The 21,788-nt window shown below is 44.7% G+C and overlaps 2 protein-coding genes across 11 annotated transcripts in view; one reads left to right on the plus strand and one right to left on the minus strand.

Annotated features, from left to right (window-relative positions):
* Window positions 1-7,496, minus strand: part of FASTKD1 (FAST kinase domains 1) — a 36,229-nt gene extending 28,733 nt beyond the window's left edge. For 2 of the 10 annotated variants that reach the window (XM_075933571.1, XM_075933568.1), the window contains exon 1: window positions 2,859-3,026. The gene's annotated coding sequence lies outside the window, so the exon portion shown is untranslated. Of the gene's footprint in view, window positions 1-2,785; window positions 3,029-7,221 lie in introns of those variants that run through there. The other 8 variants (XM_075933570.1, XM_075933573.1, XM_075933572.1 and 5 more) reach the window with 8 other exon arrangements.
* Window positions 7,497-8,093: 597 nt separating this feature from the next.
* The window catches only part of PPIG (peptidylprolyl isomerase G), a 46,845-nt gene continuing 33,150 nt past the window's right edge, over window positions 8,094-21,788 (plus strand). The window contains exon 1 of the mRNA XM_006118189.4: window positions 8,094-8,459. The gene's annotated coding sequence lies outside the window, so the exon portion shown is untranslated. The remainder of the gene's footprint in view (window positions 8,460-21,788) is intronic.

Genomic DNA, 21,788 nt, shown 5'->3' on the forward strand with positions numbered 1-21,788 from the left:
TTCCCTCCAGCACCATCTCCACGGTGCAAGGTGAGGGGGGGTTGGCAGAGCGAGGGACATGAAAGAGTAGTTGAATATCAACTACTCCCATTTCCTCCCCTCCTGCTGCCTTTATATCATAGGCAGCAAGAAGGGAAGGAGAAAGGGGGAGCTGGTGCTAGGGGGAGCCGGCTTAAAAGAGTTCCTTCCAACACCGTCTCCACAGTGTCTGGGGAGGGAAGGGGATGCAGAGGCACAGCAGCACTATGGCTCTGTCTTTTAAATGTAATAAGAGTCGCCTGGCAGAGGCGCAGCGCAGGACCCAGCACAAACTGGGACTGCTTCAGTCCCAACTCGCACCAGGTCCAGACCGCTGCGGCTCTACCTTTTAAATGTAGTAAGAGCCAGTCCCAGTGGCTCATGCCATCCCCAGAAGCTAACCCTGCTGCAGCTCTGCAGTTTAAATGCAGTAGGAGCCAGGCTGCTGCCTCCTTTCCCCCACCTTTTATCGACTAATCAAGTAGTAGATGGAAATTCTATCGACTACTAGATTAGCTGATTAACCACAATTTAACATTCCTAGTTACTAGTAATACACACCTATAAACTAAGGATTTCCTTCGGTTCAGACCATAAGAAAATTACAGTTTCAGTAATAATTCCCACACTTCCTGACCCCCCCTAGGATCAGCATAGGGCATAGACTCTGCCACATGTGCAAACAAGCTATGATGCAAGACAGTGAGGAGGAAGTAGGTCACTAGTCCCATGGAAGAGATTCTCTGCAAAGATGTTTTGAATCCCACAGGATTTCCCCTGGAGATGCTCAGAGCATCCATTCCCACAGTTTCTCTACAGGCCCACAAATCTCTCCATCCCGAGGATTAGGTCCTGGGACTCTGCCTAGTGGAGCTGCACATATTCCAATAATTTTTCTCTCTCCTATAGGCTTTAATTGAAACAGAAGATTTATCCCAAAGTTCTTAAAAATCCTATTAGACCACATTAATTCCAACTATTCCTTGTAATTAGTACAGAATTCTATTTATTTTGCCATAAATTTTTAAAATATACTGGTCAAAACAATCATACAAGACCCTATTAAAAGAACAGGCTTTATTATATATTTATCTGATGAAGTGGGTTTTGCCCACAAAAGTTTATGCCCTAATAATCTGTTAGTCTCTAAGGTGCCACAGGACTCCTCTTTGTTTTAGGCTTATTATATAGTTTTCTATGTATTGTACACATGATTTACTGAAAGGACAAGAAACCCCTTCAAATTACCCCAGAATAGATTAATTTATTAGTATTTAAGGTTGGATCATAAACCAATGAGAACCACAAAGTTCTCAATTAAGGCATATCTACACAGCAGGGCAAAAATTGAATTGAGCTACGCAACTTCAGCTATTTCAATTACATAGCTTAAGTCAAAATAGCTTACTTTGACTTTTGGCACTGTCTACACAGCAGGAAGTAAAAAGAAGAACACTCTTCCTTCAACTTCCCTTACTCCTTGTGAAATGAGGGTTAGAGGAGTTGGAGTAAGAAGTCCTTCAGCTTGACATTATTTCGAAATTATGGCTTGCTGTGTAGACATGCACTTTGTTATTTCAAAATAAGGCCAGTTATTCCAAAATAACACTGCTGTGTAGATGTACCCTTAGGGATGAACTTTATATGACCTCCAATAACTACATACAAATAAGGGACATTAAGAAATCCATTTTTAGCAGCACATTACTCTTTTGATATTGGAGGCATACAATAGGGTGGATTTCACACATGACCTAATTGCCTTACTTTTATTGAGTTGCATCATAGCCAAACATACAAAATATGACCTAATGTTTTTCCTTTTGTTTGCTAACTTCACTTACAGGTTGAACATCTCTAGTCTGGCACTCTCAGGACCTGAAAGGTACAGAATCAGAAAATTTGCTAAACACGGGAGGTCAATATTGTGTAAGACCATTATCAACACTTCTGCTGTTTGCTGGGCTTTTAGAAGACATTTAGGGGTAAATTAAAGGTAAATAACAGATCAGAACACTGAGAGCCAGGATTGGTAGCTATAAACAAATTTTACAGAACTGCGGGAAACTTGGCCACATCTGTGATAAGTGGATATCTGGCTAACTAAAATCATACTGGATCATGGATGTTGCTGGATCAGAGTGTGCTGGACTAGAGAGGTTCAACCTGTAGTTCACTGTCATGGGCAATTCAATACGCTGGCTATGATTCATATATCATTTCTAATATGTAAAGATCCTGTCTGGCTTTAAAAGATATGAATCTATGCATAGTATAGGGCTCTATGACAAGTACTATGGCGGAACAGTAATTAGTTCTATATTTGGATGGCTTAGCAAGTCCCAACCCCTGCATGATTTGCAGCATGCTTTTAAAATATGAAAGCTGGATACTCTGAAGGTCAAGGAGGTGCCTTTTGTCCCTATGAAACACATCCCTATCTAGCTGCTATACATCTTCGAAAACTGCTATGAGAGTATGATGGCCCTCTCTCCTGCCAGGCTAACACTCGTGAGGGGCAGGGTGCCCATGAGACCCCTGCAAGGCAGAAGGACATCTCAGGCCAGCACTGCCTGGGACCAGGGTACCCATGTGGGTGCAATCACCTCAAAGGAGGGGCAGGGGAATTGGGTGCCTTCCTGAAACGTCTGCAGACGCGTCAGTACCGGCCAGTTACCCGCTTCCAGCCGGGGCCAGAGACACAGCCCCTGGCCAGCGCCCAGCTGGAGGGAGGCTCAAAACCACGCGGCTGCTTCCGACCACTCACCGCGGCGCTCCCGGGCTCTTTGGATCCGCATGGCACAAGATCATCGCTTCTGCCCACACCCGGCACCGCTCACCTGTCAGAGGAAGCGCGCGGAGGAGGGGTCTCACGCAGCGGGACTGGGATTGGCAACCGCACCCTGCTTTGCAGTCCTACGCTGCTCAGGTGCGATGCAAACCCACTGAGCGGCTACTCCGGAAACCTCGAGGCCCGCGACGAGCAGCGCAACTACAATTCCCAGCATGCAATGCTCCAGACAGGAGCCGCTCAGCCCCGACTGGGAGCATTGCATGGTGGGATCAGTAGTGTCTCCTCCTGGAAATAAGGTGGAACATTAGCAGAGACTCCTAGTCTACTGCTTGCATTGCATGCTGGGAGTTGTAGTTCCCGTTGACTGCTTTTCTTTATTGGGAGAATAAAGTGGTTGCAATCAATTCCGGTTTTTTTGCCAGTTGTGTGCAATCCTGGTTGGGCTCCAGACAAACTACCAGGTCCAGCTGTACAAACCATGACCTCTCTCCAGCTGTGTAATAAATTGCCAGTACATTCCTACTCCTTTTACTGGATAAACTTAAAAAACAACAAATGGTCTGGTAGCACTTTAAAGACTAACAAAACATGCAGATGGTATCATGAGCTTTTGTGGGCACAGCCCACTCCTTCAGATGACCAGAGTTTTGAAGAAGTAGGCTGTGCCCATGAAATCTCATGATACCATCTACATGTTTTGTTAGCCTATAAAGTTCTCCCAGACCATTTGTTGTTTAAGTTTATCCTGTACACTGTGTACAGACTAACTGGGCTACGCCCTGAAGCTTCCTTCTACTGGGCAAGCTTTGGGCAAGTCTTTGAGTAGAATGTGGGTGCTCTATATCAGTGCTTCTTAACCAGTGGTATGAGTACCTTAGGGGTACTTGAGAGAAGTCTGGGGGGGTATGTCAACACAACTGAAATTTGGAGAAAACTGAATTTTTGTTTTAAGTTTTACAGTGTTTTATTATTTTTGTACTTTTTACACCCAAAAATTTAATCGCCTGCCCAGCCACGATTAAGTTGTTTAAACAAATGTGTTGCAACAGTAGAAAAAAATTGTGTGCCTGAAAACCATAGGTACTGGGGGTACTTATTTTTTTAAAGGGGTACTTTATAAAAAAGGTTGAGAAACACTGCTCTATATGGCTCACTTCAGTGAAAGTTAGAGAACACAGAAGAAATAGTCTTTCCAATAAAAATGATCATGCATTTTTTTGCTTTTATTTTTCCCCAAAGACTTTTCTATTCAGCATTTATCTTTGGTCTTCCAGTTTATACTAATAGGGCAAAATGTGGCTACAGTATATTTAATGTGTATGTGTGTTACAACTGAATTGCGATGTCATAAGTCATTATTATCTGTTGGTATACACACAAGTGCACTCACACATACAAAGATATGTGCATGAATTTACATTTCACTGCTTGAGAGGCACATGTTCTGTGTGCCCCTCCTCAGGCAACCCTGGGACCAGAGGAGCTGTCAGCTCATGCTGTACCTCTGAAAACTCACTTCCCTACCCCAGCCTTGAAGCCAAAGGAGCTCACTCTCCCCACCTCCAGCCCCAGGGCTGGAGGAGCTGTCACCTCCCACAGTGGCAGGAGTTTGCTTTCCTTACTACAGACATGGAGCCAGAGGCATTCTGTGCCTGGCCCCTGCCAATTACTGTGGGGTCTGTGGTCCCCCTTGTGTACACCCCTACACACATACACACAAACACATTAAAAAGACATTATTTAGATTGCAGAGACAAGCGCTAAAAAGCTAGGAAATAATTAAAGTTTCCAGCACAACCTAAATTCAGTCCCCTTATGAATATGCATTATAATAGTCTTTAATTACATTATCATATCATATTCTACCTCTTTTTCTTACTCAGTGCAAAGGATAGATGGTGCTCACTTAATCAAGAGCTATTCAATATTTTGTTCTATCCTTATTGCCAAGTATGTGGCTTCAGGCCTAATTTGCTATATATTATTTAAACTCTATTTGGAAATCAGAATGATTAGCTTCCATATGAACTTTTTGATTGTGCTTATCGCTTAACTATCTCAGGCCTTCACAAATCCAATTTGAGACACTCAAGACCTAATTTTTCAGAATATAATTTAGTAATATTATAGACTGTGTATTCTTATAGGTCTGGTTTGGCTGCTCTGCCTTCTCTTAAATATAAAGACCCCATTGTAATCAGTACCTGGAGCATAGCACCCCACATAGGCACATAGAAAAGCTCAATAAAAGCTGAATCATGTGGCCTGAGGGGTCACATGTTGGGGCAAGGGCAGTCTTAGATTGGTGGAACTGTTTTTAATTGCCACATGCATGTGTTAAGGTTAGATGTATTTGTGGGGGTTTCATCACATGACAATATTTAATTAATGGTTAATCTTTAATTCCTGGAGACTCCAGGACCATCCTGGAGAATTGACAATCCTAAGGAGTGTGCATGAAATACAGCACAAATTAAAGCAAGCACCAGGAGACAAGAAGGAGCAACAAAGAGACAGAGCTAGAAGGACTGTGTATGTCTCTAGGAAAAAGCCTAGACAGAGATTTTGGATCAGAATGATAGCTGAGTTTGTTTTGTGACCAAAGAAGCTGTCTCCTGTTTTTCGTTCTTTCTGTGTTCAAAGAAGACAAGATGACCAAAAGCAAAATACCAGACTCCATCATCAATTTTTCCTTTTAATTGGAATAACCCACATGATCGGCCTCTCTAATTAACAGGACAATGATGTTATACTGCACTGCTCTTCTACAGATCAGTCCAGAGGATACCAAACTGGAAACCCTGAACAGAAGGAACGAGTGGTTTCCTGTGAAAAGTTTGGTTAAATGATTTGTGCAGCATCACCCATGGCTCTCTGGCACCGGCAAGGATAGAAATCAGTTGAAAGCAGCATTCAACTGCCTTAATCGTGAGACAGTCCTTTCTCCACCTGCAATCTGCTGCATTAGGCCCAGCCCACCAGAGACTGCTGGACATTGCTGCACAATATCCAGCTGGTCTACCTCCAAACCATGCCTAGAAAACATCTGTACATGCTTGCATTTTATACCACCCTTTCTCACTCTTGTATCCTGCCCTAACAGCAAATGGACCTGCTGCCACCTGAGGCAGATGAAGAACCCCATGAGCCCATATTCCACTCTGGTTTCAAAGCATATTGGGGATATTAGATGGCCATTCATTACTTCAGAAGGAAGAAGCTGTACAGGAGAATACACTGCATTCCATTCCCTTGCCTACTTATATCTCCAGCTAGAGTTCCTCTGTATAACATTGACTTACTCCTTGGATGCCTTTTAGAAGCCATGGGTGCTGTTGTCTTGTTTCTCCCTCTAGATCCCTCATTCACTGGGGACACGTGAGGGGGCACCAAAGGGCCATGTGCCCCACCAAAAAATACTGTGGGCATGAGGGGCAAGAGACCAGAGGCTCTGGGTGGCTCAGGGACCTAGTGGGGGGCCCTTAACTAAGGGGATATGTCATTAGTTATGGGCAGGCCTAGACCCACCTGCCCCAGTGGTATAAATAATACACAATCCTGCTCCAGATCTAGAGTAGGTCAATCCTATGCACCGAGTCAGAAGTCCTGTAGAAAAAAATAGTATTTTGTGTCCATCACAAGGTACATAAGTATCAGCAGCCCTTTTTCTTATTTAGATATTGGATTCCAGGCACAACATTCTTGCTGAAAGCTACCCACACATTCTTGTTGCCGATGTTTTGATCTTGTACAGACTGACAGAAGGCCCAATCAGACTCATAGGCTACGTCTAGACTGGCATGATTTTCTGCAAATGATTTTAATGGAAAAGGTTTTCCGTTAAAAGCATTTGCGGAAAAGAGCATTTAGATTGGCAGGGACGCTTTTCCGCAAAAAGCCAATCTAGACGTGCTTTAGCGCAAGAAAGCCCCGATTGCCATTTTCGCGATAGGGGCTTTTTTGCGCAAAACAATACCATGTTGTCTACACTGGCCCTCTTGCACAAAAGCATTTGCGCAAGAGGGCTTTTGCCCGAACACGAGCAGCATAGCATTTCCACAAGAACACTGACAATCTTACATGAGATAATCAGTGTTTTTGCAGAAATTCAAGCGGCCAGTGTAGACAGCTGGCAAGTTTTTCTGCAAAAGCAGCTCTTTTTGCGGAAAAACTTGCCAGTCTAGACGCAGCCATATTTTATAATACAATATATCCATACAGACTGGCATGAGGAGAGACCCCTGATGAGTGTGCATATGCCCCTCTCCTCCCTCAGGGCACAGGGGCTCTGACATGGGGCACTGGGCTTATCCCTTTACTTGCTTATAGCACAATGGTTCTGGCACAGAGCAGAGGCTGTGCCCCTCTCTTTGCTTGGAGACTCTGGCAAGTGGGCACCAGGGACATACCAGCTCTAGTGGAGTGCAGAGGCGGATGCCCTGTCCTTGCTCATGGAACAGGTGCTCTGGCAGCTGAGGTATCCTCTTGGTACACAGTCACTGGTAGAGGAGAAGGCTGAAGCCTCTCTTCACCCTGGGCACAAGTGACTGGGAGGTGTTATGTCCATTTCCTAGTTCAATGCACAGAAGTAAAGTTACCAGTCTTCCAAGATTGGCATGGAGTTTTCTGCAATTGGCATTGATCTTCAGGTGACTATTGAAAGCAATCTGGGAGACTCTAATAGGATATTTTAAGAAAATGACATGTCATGCTAGGGGGGAAAAATCTTCTGGAATAGCTTCAGTCAGCATTGGTAACATTATGGTCAGCCCATCTCCTTGCTCAGAGCACAGAGGCTCTGGCAGGAGGAGGAAAGCTGTGCCATCTCGCCCAGGGCAAACAGGCTCTGGCAGAAGGAAGGGGAAGTTTTGCCTGTCTCCCCCAGGGCACAGAGGCTCTAGCTAGCACCATGGTGTCCAACATGCCAGCCACATGTGGCAATTTGGCCTGTTGCATGTGGCTAGTTCACAATAGCCGTAGCTACTGGTTGGACACCAGGGCTCTACCAGGAAGAGGGGAGAGCTGGTGCCTATATCGCCCAGGGCACAGAGGCTCTGGGCGGCGGGGGGCAAGCTGAGGCCCTCGCCTTGTTCTGGTCCCAGGGCGCTGGCGGGAGGAAGGGGCTGTGCCTGTCCTGGGGTCTCCAGGAATTACAGCCGAGTCTTTCATTAATGACAGGGTGAGGCGCTGAAACCTCCAACCAAAGCTGGGCCCCTAGGCACTGGCGGGGCGCGGAGCCGTGCACCCCGTGCCCGGCCTGGGACTCGCGAGCGCCGGTGCGGCGGGGAGGGAAAGTCTGAGGCACTGGGCTAGCTCGGGACACACGGGGCTCGAATCTGAGCTCGGGCAGGCCCCGCCGAGCGGGTGAGGGGCGGAGCGGCTCTGACGGCGGAAGGAGGCGGGAGCTGCCCCCTCATCGCTGTAGACTCCGAGCGGCCAATTTGGCCGCCTCCGCTCAGCCGGGTCAAGGTTTACCGCGACCGTTGCTCCCGCCTCGCCGGGGCCCCGTCTCCCTCCACCCAGCGCCGGCCCTGGGGTCCCCCGCTCCCGCCCTCCCCTCCACTGACGCAGTCTGTGCCGCACCAGCTCCTAACATGGCGGCGGCGAGGCAGTGAGGAGCGCGGGCAGCGAGCCGGGCCGCGAGCGGGTGAGTGCTGGGGCGCTGCGGGGCGCCTGTCCCGCCATGCGGGCGAGGGCCTCACCGTCCTGGTGGGGGCCGCGGGGCTGCACCCATGAGGAGGGGGATGGGCTCCTGCACCCCAAGGGGCGGGAGTTACCCTGACTGGAGGGGTCTGCTCCGGGAGGGGAGGGGGCCCAGCCCCTCCTTGGGCCGCAGGAGCTTTGGTCCTCTGGGGGAGATGGGGGCGTTTTCCCGGGACGGGACGGGGAAAGTGCGGGGTGACCCAGCCCGCGGGGAGACACGGCGGGTTTTGTGGACGTTGTGGTCTGAGAAGAAAGGGGGCGTTGAGTGGCAGGCCGGGAGAAGCTGCAAATTGGAGGGAAGCGAGGAGGGAAGAGTCACGAGCGAGAGCCAAGTGGGGTGGGATTAGTTACAAATGCGGGGTTGTGGTGAATGGCTGGCTTTAAAATCAGCACCGTGGGGCAGGAGCCTTTTCCCCGCGCACGTTGGTGATGTGCTGCTGGCCACATTTTCAGTCCTACAGACGTAAGTCCTGAGCGATAATGCCAGCTGCTGGGACAGGGCCACTGTGTTCCCGGCCTGCTCCAGAGTTTGAATGAATCCTCTTTTTTCCCTAGCAGCGAAATAACCAGACTCTGCTTGCCACATGGCCTCCTCCCCTCTGTAGGCCTCAGGAACGGGGGATGTTGCTTTGAAGTGTGTTCCGAGGTCTCTTCTCCTCTTTTACTTTGCAGGGCTGTCCCCAACACTTGTGCATAGATTTTTTTATAGCAACGTGATCAGCTTCAGACTTTGCAGGCACTAATGAAGCCGGAAGTATTGCTTATGCATGACAAGACGTTAAGCAGAGCTGTTGGACAGTATGAATGAAGTATTTTTAAAAAAGTAGGATTAGGATACATGGTTTGTTGAAATACACATAACTGAATCTCCATCCCAAGTCTAAATACTGCCTTAGGAAATTCCTTCACTGGGGAATAACTTTTTCACAAATGTAGGGGACTTGGTAAAGTATCTTTGGTAATTAACTGAGACTCTGAAACTCTTTAAGTTCTGGTTATCGCTTGTATTTGTATTTGTGTCTATGGGAAGATGAGTCCCTTTTAAATTCATATGCTTTAATATCAGAAGAGTCATCAAGATCAGCTAGTCTGACCTGCACCTTGCAGGCCACAAATCCTTACTCAATCCTTTAAATTTTAAATCCACTTTGATTGCACCCTATTATCTCTAAAACAGGCCAGGTACTAAAGCTTTGTGGGGCAGGGACTGGATTCTTTGTTTTTATTAATGTTTTTATGGTGCCTGACACTATGGAGTCTTGAGGCTTGTCTATACTTAAAGCGCTATGGCTGTGCTTCTGTAGTGCTTAATGAAGACACTACCTACGCCAATAGGAGAGCTTCTCTGGTTGGCAAGTGTTCCACCTTCCCTAGAGGCAGTAGTTATGTTGCTCCCATCAACGTAATGGGTGCATCTATACCAGTGGTCCCCAACCTTTATGGGCTCCCGGGCGCCCAGGGGCGGGGCCACTCATGCGCCGGGTGCCCGGGGGCGGGGCCGCGCATCCTGGGGCACGCCAGGGCCGGGGCCGCCCGAGCCCCTTGTGCCGTGGGCCCGGGGCTGGCGCCGCCGCCCGAGCTGCGCGCTTGGGGCCGGCACCGGCGCTGCGCGCCCGCATGTGCCCCGGGGCTGGGGCCGCCCGAGCGCCACGCACCAGGCGCCAGTGCGTGTCACGCGCCTGGGGCCGGCGCCTCCAGTGCGCCGCGCGCCGGGGGGGCAGGGCCAGCCCGGGTTGTCGGCGGGCGCCTACAAATGCCCCGGCGGGCGCCATGGCGCCCGCAGGCACCGCGTTGGGGACCACTGATCTATACTGTGGTGCTAGCTCAAAATAAGATATGCAATTTGAGCTATGCAAATTACGTACCTTATTTCGAGATAGTCTATTTCGAAATTTGGCGCTGTCTACACAGCACCAAATTTCTAAATAGAGCATTATTCCAACAAGTCCCTTAATCCTCATGAAATGAGGTACCAGGATGTCAGAATAGTGCGCCTGTTATTTTGATTACATTTCAAAATAACAGGCATGCTGTCAAGATGCGGAAAACACTATTTCAGGCTATGGGAAGTATCCTGAAATAGTGCCACCGTGTAGGCGTACCCATAGGCTGTGTCTACACTGCAGGCTTCTTGCACAAGAATGGCGCTTCTTGCACAAAAACTTGTGGAGCATCCACACTACAAGCCCGTTATTGCTCAAGAAAGTTTACAGTAGATCGACAGGAGAGGGCTTTTTGCACAAGAGTTATTTCTCTCCCCATGAGGAATAAGCCTTTTTGTGCAAGAGCTCTTGTGCAAAAAGGCTAGTGTGAATAGGAAAAGAGGTTTCTTGAGCAAGAAACCCCTCTGGCTAAAATGGCCATCAGAGCTTTCTTGCACAAGAGAGCATCCACATTGCCATGGACACTCTTGTGCAAAAGCACATGGCAGTGTGGACGCGCTCTTGCGCAAGGACTTTTGTGCAAGAACTCTTATGCAAGAAGCCTGCAGTGTAGACATAGCAATAGTGTTTATCTACAGAGGGAGAATAAGAATAATAACTGAGTTTGAATCTCATGCACTCTCAATGAAGCATTACCCTGTTTTAATTTTAGCTCAATTTACATTGTCTTGAATTAATCAGTTTTATTTATTAGTTATTTGTTCTGTCAGAATTTGAACAATGTACACACAATAAGAAACATATGAGGAGTAGCCACAATGATAATGCCCTATTGAGGGAGCCTGCTGTTCACTTACCTGTTGGGGGAGGGTGCTAGGTTTCCTTTCATTGTGCTGGTTCTCTGCTGATTTTTAGATTTCTCTTCCCTTGTAGTCCCAGAACCTACTGGCTTGAAGTTGCCCTAGCTGTGCTGTTTCTAGAAAAAAAAAGTATTCTGGTAGTAAAAGTTTTCCTTTTAATTCTAATCCCCAAAAGCTTGCTTTTGCATTCAGCTTGCAAAAATAGAAGCTGCAGAACAAAATGACCTTGCCCTATCCTGATAGTCTCAAAGTTATGAATAAACCTTAGAGTGATCAGTTCACTCTTCTGTTTTTTGGAAAGCCATTGGTAGCAAATGCATTGAAGCTATCTCAAGACAGATGAGCCAGAGGGGCTAGAAACATTTTTAATGCATGTCTAAATTCAGCACCCTCCCAACTGCCCCAAGAGATGTAGCTGTGCTGACCTGGCTGTAAATGTAGACAGCTGTAGGTCAGCAGAATAATTCTTCCACTGGACCTAGCCACTGCCACTTGGACATCTGGATTACCTATGTCAAAGGGAAAATCCCTGCCTTTGGCGTAGGTAGTGTCTACATTGACCATGGACATATTCTATGTAAAGGCCATTTTTTAGTGTTGATCTTTCTGCACATATCTCTGTGACATACACACAAACTGACACACCTGCTACCGTGTCCCTATACCCTGAGTGGAGCCTGAGGCAAGTATCTATTCCTAAATTTATATAGTGGTTCACAGATCATAATTACATATGTAATTAATCTTTTCTATTACAAATAGAATTTCCACTCCTGTAATAATAAAGGGAGCCTATGAAAGATGGAGCCCCTAAACAGAACTTAGGTTGAAATCCCACCATTCTTTTGGGAGGGAGTTGAATGGGGTGAGATAGAGATGGGTTGGCCTCTTACAATAATGTTTTCCTGGACATGCTGGCTACGTCTACACTGGCCCCTTTTCCGGAAGGGGCATGTAAATTTCACTAGTCGTCGTAGGGAAATCCGCGGGGGATTTAAATATCCCCCGCGGCATTTAAATAAAAATGTCCGCCGCTTTTTTCCGGCTTTTAAAAAAGCCGGAAAAGAGCGTCTAGACTGGCCCCGATCCTCCGGAAAAAGTGCCCTTTTCCGGAGGCTCTTATTCCTACTTTGAAGGATCCTCCGGAAAGGGGCACTTTTTCCGGAGGATCGGGGCCAGTCTAGACGCTCTTTTCCGGCTTTTTTAAAAGCCGGAAAAAAGCGGCGGACATTTTTATTTAAATGCCGCGGGGGATATTTAAATCCCCCGCGGATTTCCCTACGACGACTAGTGAAATTTACATGCCCCTTCCGGAAAAGGGGCCAGTGTAGACGTAGCCGCTGTGTGTGTGGCAGGAAATCTTTTGTGTTGGCCTTTAGTTAGCAGATTAATCCCTTGACTGGTATGTGTCTGACAAATTTCTCAACCCTGTGTGTGAAGGAGTGAGATAATGGATAGTGAAGGTATGTGCAAGTGGGGGAGAGAAGTAGTAAAATACATTTAAATGCAAGAGACCTAGGGTTAATTGAAAAGATTATTGGAGAAATAAGACAACTTATAACTGTATTGTAGAAAATTGTATAGAAAATTGATTGTACATTAGTGACAAATGCATAAAGACTGTGAAGTTTTTATTCATTTAAACCAGTGATTCTCAAACTTTTGTATTAGTGACCCCTTTGTTCACAGCAAGCCTCTTGAGTGCAATCCCCCCTTATAAATTAAAAGCTTCAATTTTTTTTTGCACAATTCTAAATGCTGAAGGCAAAGTGAAATCTGCAGTGGAGGCTGACAGCTTTGCAACCCTGCATGTAATAATCTCATGATCCCCTTAGGAGTGATGATCCCTAATTTGAGAACCCCTGATTAAAACTGTAGTAGGCATAGGTTTTTTAGAGAGGTAATGCAGATGTTTTTTGTTCAGTTATTCCTTAAGTTAACTGTATTTAAATTGTCATTATGATTAGGGCTTCTAATTTTTGGTTTTACCAATAAACACAGATAAAATGACCCTGATACAAAAATGAAAAAGAAATGTTGGGATTTATCTAGTAAACACTGGAAATGACTACTTGTGTCTAAGAGCTTGTCTACATTAAGGATGTTGAAGAACGGTTATTTGGCTAATCGTGTAGCCAATTTACATCAGCTACATGATTAGTCAAGGAGGCCGCTCTGCAGAGCTGCAGCGCAGGTAGCTCCCAGAGCCAGCTTGAGCCAAGACTGACCAGTCCCACCTCACACGGACTCTGGGCTGCTGCTGCAGCGCTGCATTTTAAATGTAGTAAGAGCCGCTGGAGCAGCCTCGTTTCATGGCAGCCTCACTATACCACCACCCAGGAGCCACCTGAGGTAAACAGTGCCCAGCTGGAGCCCACATCCCGAAACCCTACCCCGGTCATAAACCCACTACTGTACCCCTACCATCCCTGCATTCAAATGCCCTCCCAGAGCCTGCACCTAGAACCTCCTCCAACACTCCAACTGCCTGCAACTCAGAACTCTTTTTACACTCCAAATCCCAAGGCCAGAGCCTGCACCCCACCCCTCTGCCACAGCCTAGTGAAAAGGAGGGAGAGAGGATGGAGTGAGCAGGGATGGGGTCTTGAAGAAGGGGCACAGAGGAGGTGGGTCAAGGGTATTTGAGTTTCAGGTAGATCTTGGATTGCACTTAAATTCAAAAAGTGATCACATGCATAAAAAGGTTGTAGACCACTGCCCTAAATCAAATGCCAGAACATCAGTCTCTGGCACTTAAGTATAGATGTGGCTTAAATACTCATGCAGCTTAGGTACATGTATGTAATCATCACCTAATTTTAGAAATGGCATAAACAAAAGCAACAAACATTAATAGCATTGAATGAAAGAGGATGAGGGTTAGAATAAAGAGATGAATAGTCTTTTAATTATATAATTATTAAAATGTAAATTGCTACATATAGGCAACATGACAGAAATGAAAGTTAAGGAAAGATTTGAATGAGTAGTTACTGTTGATTTGGAAATGTAGACGGTAAGGTTTTTCTTGTATAAGGGGCAGCATAGAAAAAGAGAGAGATGAGCGTGGGAGAAGAAAATGAGGGTGAGGTTAAGTCTAGAAACCTACCAGAAAATTTTAATGTGTACAAATGAAGTTAAGTATTACTTACTTTGTTTTATTCTTAATTATTGTACAACAGCTTTGTCCCAAATTCTCTTCCGATTTATTCACCCTTTCAGTAGCATTCACAATAACTCAGGGAAAGAAATTGTCCTCTTAGGTCAGGCTTTTTTTGAAAAAGGCAAAAAAGGCTATTCCTAAAGTGCACCATAATTTCTTACTATCATAATCCTTCTTTTATGCTGTTGCTCTCATACTTGTTTTCCTGCATCTGCTAGTCCAACTAATTTCATCCTTCAAACCAGTGATACCCAAGGGCTATGTTTTTCTTTTGCCATTACATTAGTGTGCTTCCTTGCTTTTTATTAGTTTACTATACCTAATCACTGATTCATTACTACTACCCTATTTTCTCTCTGGCATGGCTCTACCATCCTCATGCTGCAGTTTGAACTTCTGGTGGTCCATTCCCTGATTTTACGTTTGCATCCAGATTCGTTATATGTCTTAATATACCTCATATAATCCCGATCTTCCAAAAGAAAACGAATCTTTTCTTTCTTTCCCTGTATATACTCTCAACTTTGTATTGAAACTGACAAAGATACAGATTTTATATTCTTGCTATCCAATATATTTAATAGACCTATTGTATAGTCACAGTTACTTAAAAAAACTCAGCCACCAAAATCACCCCATGAAGGTAGAATTCTACATAAATTTGAGTTCTCAAATTTCATTATGTGGAACCATATTGAAGAGTCATTAGAGTGTAAACTTTTAGATCCATAATGCAGTCCTTAACACTTGAGTTAACGGTGAAACTGGTAGCAGTAGTAAGTTTCCATCTCCTATGTGGAACAGCCGCTAGAAGAGAGCATGTGCCCTTTGCCAATAGGTTTCACATATGTTTGCTGATAGCAAAAAATGTTGGGGCTCATTCCATGTTCTGGAGGGGAATATGTCCCGTTCTGCTCTCTTTCCTCCAATATTGTACTATGCTTTTTCTGCTCTTATCAGACAACTTGCACACACCCCTTCCTTTGAGCCTGCCTTTTTGGGCCTCTTCATCCTCTTGACCCTTCTGCATTTGAACAATTGATGCTGCCTGTTCCTCCTGGATACCAGCAGAGGGATCACAGGAGCAGCAGTCTCCCTGTTCAGTTCAGGTACCTGGCATCACAGCATCCCTGGCTGCCAGGAAAAGTGCTGTTCAAACCCCTGCCGTGCTGGCTTGCATACATACTCAGTGAAGACAAAATCTTTATACAACAGTTCTGCCATTCTTTAACATACCTCCATGAAACATGCAGTCAATCACAAAGACAGCAGAACATGTATTACTATCATGAGGGTGAATACTGTACCAAATTTCAAGAGCCTTCTCCAAAACATGAGGAAACTAGAGTTTCTGTGTTAAAGGTTCATACATATGTTTTTAAGTTAAAGAAAATACATTATTTGTTCTCAGAACTGTATGAACCTCTTTTCCAGAAAATAAAAAAAATCTGCCTGAGGCAGATAACCAGCATGGAAAACTTAGCCTCAAGAACCAAGTAAAATGTCTGGCAGTCTTAACTGTAGGAATTTCTACTAGCTTCACTTATGATATTCAAGAAGATTTTGAAATCTTGGCAGTTAACATTTCTTTAAACCAAACTCTTCAAATGCATTGACAATTCAGTGTTGTCTACTTTGATTCCTTTCTTAAAGGGACCTTAAAGAATTCTGCCTTGGGCTCTGAAGTTGGATTTCAGCGCTCACTCTCTAGCCTGAAAGTCTATATTCAGTGTTGTAATCTGAGTCTGCAGACCTGTGCTTGGAGATGTGCTCCTGCCGCATTTTTTTGATATACAGAAGTATCTAAAGATTTGTAAGGCTGTTGGTAAACATAATAAAGACATTCCTTGTATATACAAAGAAGTAGAACTGACACCAGTGTTTCTTGGAAGCTGTGCATTTGTGCGGTCATTCAGGAGAGATTCAGATGTCATCTAGCTGATGAGTAGAGTGCCCACAGCTACGTTTTTGTTTTTACTGGTGGTGGACATTGGCACAAAGCTTGGTTCTGCACATACATGGAAAAAATCCATACATGAATGAAAAAGATTAGAGGGAACATTGATGCAAATATCCATATTGGCTGTGTTATAGTTTTAATAAATGAATGAAACTCATGATTATCAAACTGTATGTCACAATGTTTTTATTACTAGGAAAAGCTTTTCAGTGTGTAGGGAAGAAAACTGTCACTCTGATCCATTATTTAGCATAGATTGAAGACTAACTGGGGAAAAAAGTAAGGCAGTATTACTTTTGGGAAGTGGTAGGGGGAATGACATGCCTCCTCTTGCTTTGATGCTATCACAGGATCATACACAATTCCATTTTATTTTTGTTATTACAAAAGTTCTATTGAGAGAAAATAGGAAATATTCAAATGAAAGTTGAAAGCAATACAATTTGTAATCATCACAGATGGTTGAACTGCCAGTTGCTATGTTTTTCGGTCTCCTTATTTACTGTTTGAGCTGTAAATTGTATGTTTTCATTAGACAAGTAACTGTTGGGATTTGAAAGACAACTTCACAACAGCTAAACAACTATCTTGCATATCTCCCTGCATATTCTTTGTTCTAAGGTTACTGATTTGTTCATTTCAAGAAGTACAGAGCCAGCTCAGACCATATTACAAGGCAAGAAGTTTTTCTAAAGATAATTTAAATTTTTAGTTGATTAAATCATCTTGATTTTACGAGACCTAATATTTTATATCTTCAATCAATTCCAGTAGCTTGTATGTAAAATTAAACAAGTTTAAAAAGCACATGAAATCTTGGCTTATGTAGCATGCACTGATCAAGAGGTTATTCATGATTTAGACATTTTGCTTCTATCACAGTGGAGGCAGGTTGGGCTTCCATATTGATCTTTCCAATTCACACTCTGCAGGACCACACTGACTCCAGATTACTCTGTCTTCATCTGAGAAGACAGCTTCATGGTCACTGCCCTCCACAGCAGTGCAAAAAGTGTAAGAATTTTTCCTTACAAACTGCTGGGAAAATCAAATTCCAGTAACTAGGACCTATTGATTTCCTTTGTAGGGCAACCTAAGAATTCTGTGTGTTGAATCTGCATTCATGCTTGTCCCTTGAGAGTATGCCTAGTCCAGCCTTTCATTTTAATGTACCTTCAATGGGTACATTTGGGGAGTTACTGTCAGGCTAATTATTATGAGAGAACTTTTTAAGGAATTTTCTTGATCTGAATAAAAAGTCAAGCAAGGATGTCAGGTATAGTGTGCTTTGCTAGAGTAAGATACTTGGAATAAATAAATACAGAAAGATTTAGAGACCCCTTGAAGAATTCCACAGGGATTTCAACAACTTCCATCCCACCATTAACCTCTGCCTGGACCAGTCCACACAGATATCCACTTCCTTGACACTATAGTACAATTACACCACGGACAAATTTCCACCACCTTATACCGGAAACCTACTGATGGTTACACTTACCTACATGCCTCTACCTTACATCCCAGACACATTTCCCAATCAATTGTTTACAGCCAAGCCTTAAGATACAACCGGATTTGCTCCAGTCCCACAGACAGAGACAAACACCTACAGAATCTATATCAAGCATTCTTAAAAATTAAATACCCACCCAGAGAAGTGAAAAAACAGACTGACAGATCCAGACGAATACCCAGGCATGAGCTTCTTCAAGATAGGCCCTACAAGGAAAACAACAGACTACCCCTACATCTCCAACTTAAACCCCTCCAGTGCATTATTAACAATCTACAATCTATCCTAGAAAATGACCCCTCATTCTCACAGGCCTTGGAACAGACCAGTCCTCACCTACAAACCACCCCCTAACGTCAAAAAGTTCTTTCTAGCAACCATGCAGCACGTCTCCATCAAAGTCATCCAGGAGCCCAGCCCTGCAATCAACTCCGGTGCCAACTCTGTCCACACATCTATACAAGTGACACCATCACAGGACTTAACCACATAAGCCACCACATCAGAGGCACCAATGTGAACTGTGCCAGCACTACCCATTTGCCTTGTATATTGGCCAAATTGTAGTCTCTACAACAAAGTATTAATGGACACAAATCAGATATGTGAAATGTTAACACGCTAAAACCTGTTAGGAAACATTATAACTTGACCAGGCACTCACTAATGCAGGGGTGGCCAACCTACAGTTTGCGAGCCGCATAAGGCTCTTCATACCTGAAAGTGCAGCTCGCGAAGCCTCCCCCGCAGCTCGTGAAGCCACCTCATGTGCCCCTACAAATGGCCCCCGGCTCCTTGTGCTCACCGGGTGCAGAGGAGCCATCCGGCGCAACAAGATGGTGTCAGCCAGTGGGAGCCTGATGTGGCCAAAAAACCTAGCCTGTGGTTTTTAAAGGGGGGCAGTGTCCTCTCTCTTCTCTCCCTCCCCCTCCTCCCCCCAGATGGTGGGGAGCTCTTCCTTTTTCTTTTTTCTCAATAATTCTTCGCATTTTTTCTGTCGCTATTTCGTCTTTCTTCGTTTAATAGGTTGGCCATCCCTGCACTAATGGATCTAAAAGTGTCTATATTATTTAAAAGCAATTTCAAAAGCCAGCTTGGGAGAGAACATGGGCTATAATAGCAGAGGAAAAAGGAGGGACAAGGCAGAACTCAGAGGCAAAATCAAATCAATACCTTAGATGCCTATATACAAATGCAAGAAGTATGGGTAATAAGCAGGAAGAACTTGAAGTCTTAATAAATAAACACAACTATTACACAGTTGGTATCAGAGACCTGGTGAGATAATACACACAACCAAACCCTGACCTTGCTTTGAGTTAGGATAAGAGGAACCTGTACATCAAATTTGGTGGCCCTGTCTCTTATCGTTCAGGAGGAGTTCTTGAACAAATGGATTAATAAATGGACAGACAGGCATACATTTCTAAAATATATATATATATATATTAGTGGCAATACATAATCTCTCATAATGACAATGAATAGTCAATGGGGTAGGAAAAAAGAATGAGAACCCTTTTACAGGCTGGCGGTTGGAGCAGTCACCTAGGCTGTGGTAGATTCAAGTTCAAGTCCTTGTTGCAGTAACTTTCATTATTTAGATGTAGTGGAATAGCTTCAACAGGAGCAGCTGAGATAAACCTATCCCAGACTGTCCCATAACCCATTGGTTAGGGCACTGTCTTGCAATGTGGAAGACTGATTGCAGATCACTTCTCCATATGGTCTTCCACATCCCAGAAGTGTCCTAACCATCAGGCCCAATGGTTATAATGGAGACACTACTGCCTCTATCTTTTTAAAATGCTCCAAATAGACTTCTTTTTTCTATTTGCTGCAGAGTTTTTTGTTTGGGAGTTTTTAAAATTATTATTATTATTATTATTAACAATATTTGGATTCAGTTCAACACAAACCCAAGTTTTCTTCCAAACGAATATTTTTTTAACTGCCAATACATTGAAAAATCAGTGTGTGTTTGGGGGTTACTTGCTGTGTGCTGAGTTTATGTTTGGTTGGTTGGTTGGTTTGTTTGAAGGCACGTGTGCTTCTAAAGGTTGGAAATCTAGAAGCCTCTGTTAATTGGCTGAGCCTTAATCGGGGCGGGGCTATCAGGAAGGTCAGGGCTTTATAAAGCAGTGAGTCAGTGACCAGGGAGCTTTGCAAACAGGAGCAGCAAACAGGGAGTTTGGAAGGGGAGTGCAATGGGGCCGAGATACACTTGCCATTCTTTATAGTTTAGTTCAAAGGTTTTAATCAAAACTTCCTGATGTCACTAAAAACCCTATCAATAATCTAGGTAGGTGTAGGAGAGAATGCAGGCAGAAGTCCAGCAGCAGAGTGGGGGCTATCCTGTTTATTGTACTCAGTGTAGCTTGTATGATTACCTGCCCTATGGGGGGTGGTGTATGTGTGCATTCGGTGCAAGGAGCTCAGGGCCCTCAGAGACTGCGTACTGGCTTTGGAGGCCAAAGTGGCTGAACGGGAGGAGCTGAGGAAGGCAGAGAGGTACGTAGATAAGGCTTTCCGGGACACTGTAGAATTATCCCACCTACGCTCAGACAGCCCCTGCGCTGTTAAGGAGGATGAAAGGCTCAGGGAAGGAGAGCAGTCAACGGGAGCAGGGGGAAACCTTCCCATAGTTGGGACCCTCCTAGCAGATGTTGGGATATCCTCTTACACTGAGGTTACCTCTCCGGGGGCGGGAACTCCAGTCAGTAGGAAAAAGCAGTTGTTAGTAATGGGAGATTCGATCATTAGAAATGTAGATAGCTGGATTTGCGATGACCGGGAGAACTGTATGGTGACTTGCCTGCCTGGTGCGAAGGTTGCAGATCTCTTGAGGCATCTATATAGACTTATATGTAGTGCTGGGGAGGAGCCGGTGGTTGTGGTACATGTAGGTACCAATGCCATAGGGCAGGGTAGCAGAGACATCCTGGAAGCCAAATTTAGGCTGCTAGGAAAGAGACTGAAATCTAGGACCTCTATGGTGCCATTCTCTGAAATGCTTCCAGTTCCACGTGCAGGGCCAGGTAGGCCGGCAGAGTTTCAGAGTCTCAATGCATGGATGAGACAATGGTGTAGGGAGGAAGAGTTTAGCATTATAAGGAACTGGGGAAACTTTTGGGATGGGAGGAGCCTATACAGGAAGGATGGGCTCCACCTAAACCAACATGGATCCAGGCTGCTGGTGCTTAACATTAAAAAGGTCGCAGAGCAGTTTTTAAACTAAGATGGGGGAAAGCCGATTAGTGCAGAGGAGAACGTGGATCGGACAGAGAAGTCTCTTAGAGGAGAATCTATTGATAGAGATTCTCTAGGTTTTAGTCAGGAGGAGAGGATGGAAGAGGATAAAGTATGGGCCAGATCAAACAAAAAACAATCTGACACATCAGAAAAGGGCAGACAAAAAAACAGTGACAAGTTTTTCAAGTGGTTGTCCACAAATGCTAGAAGTCTAAAAAATAAGATGGGTGAACTAGACTGCCTCGTGTTAAAAGAGGATACTGATATAATAGGCATCACAGAAACCTGGTGGAGTGAGGACAATCAATGGGACACAATCATTCCGGGGTACAAAATATATTGGAAGGACAGAACAGGTCGTGCAGGTGGGGGAGTGGCACTATATGTGAAAGAAAATTTAGAATCAAATGAAGTAAAAATCTTAAATCAACATGTTCCATAGAATCGCTATGGATAGTAATTCCCTGCTCTAATAAGAATATAACAGTAGGGATCTATTATCGACCACCTGACGAGGACAGTAATAGTGACTATGAAATGCTAAGGGAAAATAGAGAGGCTATCAAAATAAAGAACTCAATAATGGTGGGGGATTTCAACTATCCCCATATTGACTGGGTACATGTCACCTCAGGACGA

The sequence above is a fragment of the Pelodiscus sinensis genome, chromosome 7, assembly GCF_049634645.1.
Source record: "Pelodiscus sinensis isolate JC-2024 chromosome 7, ASM4963464v1, whole genome shotgun sequence".
Taxonomy (NCBI): Eukaryota; Metazoa; Chordata; order Testudines; family Trionychidae; genus Pelodiscus; species Pelodiscus sinensis.